Source organism: Rhinopithecus bieti, unplaced genomic scaffold (assembly GCF_001698545.2).
Source record: "Rhinopithecus bieti isolate Rb0 unplaced genomic scaffold, ASM169854v2 scaffold_18548, whole genome shotgun sequence".
In the NCBI taxonomy this organism is placed as follows: domain Eukaryota; kingdom Metazoa; phylum Chordata; class Mammalia; order Primates; family Cercopithecidae; genus Rhinopithecus; species Rhinopithecus bieti.
In genome coordinates, this window is record NW_016809526.1 from 2,971,877 (window position 1) to 2,978,219 (window position 6,343).

Consider the following 6,343-nt stretch of genomic DNA (forward strand, 5'->3'; position numbering starts at 1 on the left):
ATTTTATATTTGTGGAAGGAAATCTCATATGCAGGAAGGAGAGAAGTATGCTGTAAGTAGTTAAATTGAAGGTCTGATGCCAAAAAATTGAGATTTATTTTTTCTTTGAGGTAGATGACAACACTGCTTAGGATGATTGGGGAATAAGAGGAGTGTAAACAATGTTAAGAAAAGTAGAGATGGCTTAACAATAGTCATTGTGAAAAATGGGAAAACTTTCCAAGGAAGTAGGAAATTATCACAATATTGAAGCCATTGTTAAGGTTGCTGACAATGAATTTATAGTGGATCCAATTTACTATGTGTGATTTTTTTCAGCAGTCTGAAGACAATTGCCAGAAATGGTTGAATTTGTACAGAGTTTGGGGTTTGAGTGGGGTGAAAGGACTATCTCTTAGGAAGATTGACCAATCTCCTTAATATCTGAATCCCACAATTAAACTCCCATGTAGAAATTCTTCACATGTAATTTGCTGTAATGCGAGTCCAATCTTTTCTTATGAGGTCCATTCACAGGCTCTTCTGCATTGTCAAATCATGCAGATGAATCTTCCTATCTTTTTAAGACTTTTCATTCCACTCCCCTAGACTCATCATCATCTTGGTTTTCTTTCTGCTTAGGTATAGTATGCAGTCCCCCCTTTTTTTCCTGTTAACACCTACACAATTTCTGTCTTACTCCCATTTTAACATGACCAGCTATCCTTTATACTGCTATCTTTAAAATCTAAAAATCTTACTTCTAAGGATTCTGTCAGAGATAATTCTGCCTTGAAAGTTATGTAATTTGAAGCAAGCAGCAAAGGCATTTGACATTTTGTCTATCCCTTTCATGTCTGAATTATCTCATCTGCCTGATTTACTCTGTGGGCAGGAATCCTTTCTCCTTTGAAGAAATTTCCTTCCACTCAAAAAATAAATAATTATGCTCGATTCTATTACGGTTTTTAGAGCATATTAAAAGTAGGCCATATTTTAGGTTTGATTTTGGTTTGGTTAATTTTCTACAGCTCTTTGGCAATAAACTTTTTACCCTTAGCCAGCCATCTCAGAAATGTCTGGCGTAGGGTCTCAGCAAAATAATGTGAATAATTCAATGTAAACTACATATCATTAAGAAAATAAAGAGAAGGGCCTACTAACCAAATACCAGGCTTTTCATCTTGATCTCAAAAATTGATTCATTCCTTTTGCTTAGTGGTTTAATCTTTGTATTATGAAACATGCATACAGAAAAGTACATAAAATTTTCAACTCAGTCATCTATTATTACAGTGTAACCACCATCCAGGTCAAGAAATAGAATATTGCCATCACTCCAGAAGTGCCTCTTGTGCACCCTCCTAATCACCACCCCTTTCCTAACTCCAACGCTAAGGATAGCCGCTATCCTGATTGATAGTAATCACTTCTTCTATTTAGACGTTTGCCATCTCAGCATGTGTTTCTGAATACTGTAGATCAATTTGCCTCTATTTTGGACTTTAATTAAAGTGAATCTTTAGGTACGTGCTTTTTATTGTCTGACTTCTCTTAAAATTTTGTGAAATTTAACCGTGTTGTTACATGTAACTATTTTGTTCCTTTTCATTGTTTTATAGTAGTCCATGGTATAAACATACCACAATTTACCCATTCTACTGTTGATGAATATTTTAGTATACAATTTGGAGCTTCTTATAAATAATACTGCTGTGAATACTTTTGCATGTGTTTCTTGTTCATTTGCAGGGATTTCTGTTAAGTGTATACCTAGAGGTGGAATTACTAGATCATAGAATAAGCATATTTTCAGCTTTAAGTGGATAATGCCAAAAATGTTTTCCAAAAATGTTGTACAAATTTATACTCCCACCAGCATTCTGAGAATTCCTGTTCCATATCCTTGTCACCCTCTGTTATTATTCTGTTTCATTTTAGGTATTCTAGTGTGCAATATCTTAGTGTGACTTAAATTTTCATTTTTCTGATTACTAGTAAGGTTGAACATCTTTTTATGTGCTTATTGCCATATCTTCTCCCTCTCTGTGGCTTCTTATTTTAATTTTCTTTGAAATTACCTATTTAATATAATCCATATTATCCAATCTTTTTTATGGTTAGTCCTTTTTTTATGTCCTGTTTAAGAATTATGTTTTTATTCCAAAGTTATATGTTTCTCCTATATCGTCTTCTGGAGACTTTGTTGTTTTACCTTTCACGTTTACATCTATAGCCCATCTGGAATTAACTTTGTGTGTGGTGTGAGGTAGGAGTTAAGTTTCAGGTTTTCTTTTTTCCAATCAAGACAGTCCCATTTATTGAAAAGATTGTTCTTTCCTCACTGCTCTGCAGGACCAGTTTATCAAGAATACATAAGTAGAGGCAACAAATAAATAATGAATGTATTATTTATGTTGATATACAACTGTATAATGTTGATGTGTAGGTACAAATACATGTCTATTTATAGGCTTTATTTTTATAACAGTATCACAGTTTTTTAATGTCACAGCCTTAGTAGAAAAGCTTAGTTTAGTAGCGTAATGAGACCCTGGTGTCAATATCCAGAAAGCAAGCCTGTCCACCTTGTTGTTCTTCTTCAAGATTATTATTCTTGGCTCCTTGTGCGTCTATATACATTTTAGAATCTGATGGGCAGCTAACAGGACATTCAGAGACAGCAGTAGCCATATTGGCCTTGGTAAGTGTGGGAGCTCATTACATAGCCTTTATTTCTGCCACTATGACCACTCTGTTCATGTGCCCTCATGCAAGTTTTCTTGGCCTTAACAGAGCACACCTGCTTCAGCTGAGCATTTAAATGCCTCTAGAACTCTTTAATGAACAGATCTTCAGTCGGCTGCTCAGCTGTATCTGCTCTTCCATAGTCAGGAATAAGAGTCTCATTGTAAGCTACCAAACTAAGCTTTTATACTTAGACTTTAACTGCCTGTTAACAGCTCTTACTTTCTCATTATCCCTCTGCAGAGCATCATAGCAACTTAGCAATAACCAGCAAACCCCACTGTCCTTGTAGGCATTGTTTTCCCCATTTCATTCAAATGCCTGAATCATTACACATGCAAGGGTATTCTCACCAGTATGTTTTCCCAGGTTACCATTAATGAAATCTTTAGCAATTTGGCCATTGCCTTGTGCCAGGGACTATCCATGCCCCACATACCACTCAGGATGACATCCTCTTTGCCCACCAGATAGTGGAGAATCCAGTCCAGTATTCTAACACATATTTTTAGACTACTTCTGCCACCACCTGTATTATTAGTGTAGGCCCTTGGAGATGCATATGCCAAGACAAGGATTAGATGTGTAAGAGAATTATTGGAGGGAATGCCTATGACGAAAAAAGGGAGGGGACCAGAGAAAGCATGTAAAAACCTTCCAGTTGCAAAGGAAAGGAGGGAAAAAGGAGGATTGGTTGGAAAGAATTATAAATATAATTATATAATTATAAATATAAGAATTAAATATTATATTTATTATAATATAATAAAGTGTTGTAGACTGCAGTGCTATTCTAAGAAAGTTTTGGCCAGGCGTATGGGGAATCCTCAAGCCATAGTTGCCTGTTAAAGGAATGGACCAGTATTACTGACCCTGCTGTGTTCATTGGCTCTGAGTAGCATAAGGAAAGCTTGGCATAAATGTGGTAGTAGATTAAGAAGACTGGCAGCTGGGACCATCAGTCAACTATGTTTCCCTCAGCAGGAGATGTGCATGGTACATTTTCATAGCCACTACAGATTGCCTCAGTGTCTTTGTTAAGAATCAAATGACTGTATGAGTATGAGTCTGTTTCTGGGCTCACCACTGTTCCATTGATTTGTCAGTCCTCTGCCAGCACCTCAGTTTTGATGACTGGTACATTTTGTAAGTCCTAGTCAGGTACTGTAAACCCTCCAGTTTGTTCAAGATTGCTTTAGAGATTCTAGGTCCTTTGCATTCTCATGTGAATTTTAGAATTAGCTTAATTTGTTTAAAAAGAATTCCTGGGGTTTTCACTGGAATTGCATTCAATCTATAGCTTAACTTAAAGGAGTATTAGCAGCTTAACAATATTGAGTCTTCCAGCTGATGAGCATGGTTCATCTCTGTTTAAGCCCTCTTGAATTCTCAGCAGTGTTTTGTAGTTTTCAGTATAGAGATTTAGCATGTCTTCTGTTATATTTTTTCCTAAAGTATTTTATGTTTTTGATAGTACAGTATTTAAATTTTAAAATTTCATTTTCCAATTGTTTGCTGTCAGTAGACAGAGGTATAGTTGATTTATGTTTATTGACTTTGTGCCCTACAAACCTGCTAAACTCACTGATTAGTTCTAATAGTTGTTTTGTAGATTCCTGTAAATTTTAATGTAAACCATCATACTGTGTGAATAGAGGCAATATACTTTGTTTCTGATCTGTATATGCCTTTTATTTCTTTTTCTTGTTTTATTTCCGTGACTGGGACTTACAGTGCAATGCCGAATAGGAGCGATAAGAGCAGGCAGCCTTGCTTTGATCCCATCTTTAATGAGAACACATTCTGTGTTTCACCATTCAGCATGATATTAGCTGTAGAGTTTTTGTAGATGTGCTTTATCAGTTTGAAGAAGTTCTCTTCCTGTCCACATTTGTTGAAAGTTTTTATCTTGATTTGGAGTTGAGTTTTGTCAGATGTTTTTCTGTATTGAGCTGGCGATATGCTTTCTCTCCTTTTTTTATTAATATGATCAATTACATTGATTTTTAAACATTAAATCAACCTTACATTTCTAGATTAAGCCCTTGCTTGACCATGATCTTTTAAATACATTACTGGATTTGATTTGCCAGTGTTTTGTAAAGATTTTTGTATTGCTGTTTAGGAGAAATACTAGTTTTCTTTTCAGAATGTCTTTTTCAGATATTCCTGGTGGTATTATGCCAGCCTCATAAAAGCGTTCCCTCCTGTAGTTCCTGAGAGGTTGTATAAGATGGGTATTATTTCTCTTTTAAATGTTTGATAAAATTCACCAGTGAAACCATCCAGGCTTAGGGTTTTCTTTATGTGGTGGATTTGTATAAAAGATTTAACTTATTTAAAAGGCATCAGATTATTTAGATTTTCAGTTGTGTCCATTTCATCCAAATTGTTGAATTTATTGGCATAAAGTTATTCATCATATGTCCTTATTGTCCTTTTAATGTCTATAGACAGGCGTTTCTTTTTATTTATTGTTCTTGGAATCCAAAGGACTTCTTAAATCTGCAGCTTGATATCTTTCATTAGTTTTGCAACATTCTCAGTCATTATCTTTTTAAAAAGTTATCTGCCCTTCTTTTCCTCCTGAAATTCCAGTTTACCCACATATTAGACTTTACTACTTTCTCCTTTGTCTCTTAATTTTCTTCTTTGTTTCCCATCTTTTTGTCTGTGTTTCATTTGGATATTTTCTTTTGGTCTCTTTTGTAATTTACTTAATCTGTGTCTAATCTGTTATTGTACCTATTGGCCAAGTTCCTAATTTCTGTAATGTTTTTAGCATTCCTAGAATTTCCTATTTTTAAAAAGTTTCTAGTTTTCTGTCAATTTTTAATCTTATATTTTATGCCCTTGAACATTATAAGCATAGCTATTTTATAGTCTCTGTTGGATAATTCCAATATTTAGGGCCCCTATTCAGTAAGATTGAATTGCAGCCCTTGGAAGGCCTATCTATTTCTGATTCAACCTTAGTTGCAGGGTGCAGCCCTTTAGGGACTCAACCTAAAGCGAGGAGGTTCACCTGACCTCCCACTTTGGCCAGTTCCATACTTTAGCTCCTATCCTCCTAGCACTCTGAGTGTGTCAGAAGTACTGCTTATTTTTTCAGTAGTCCTCTCAGGAATCATAAACTTACCCAGGAGAAAAGTGATCCCCAAAATTGTGCTATCAAACACTCCCTGATCTTGGCCTGGTAATTCTTTCCTATCTGGATATATCTCAGGTAGTTTCAAGTGTATACCTTTAATAGTTTGTGCAGTTTTTCTAATTGTCCTCAAAAGATAGTAGATCCAAATTACCTAGTCCATCATTATCAGAAGAGATTAGCCAGCCCATTTATTAGGAAAAAGGAAATTAATGTGAAGCCCAGTTTTGGTACTTATAAAAAGTGGTATTAATAGCCAAATGTTTTTTCTACCCTGAGTTATAAAAAATGCAGGCTGGGCGTGGTGGCTCACTCCTGTAATCCCAGCACTTTGGGAGGCCAAGGTGGGCAGATCACCTGAGGTCAGGAGTTCGAGACCAGCCTGACCAACATGGAGAAACCCCATCTCTACTAAAAATACAAAAAATTAGCCGGGCATGGTGGCACATGCCTGTAATCCCAGCTACT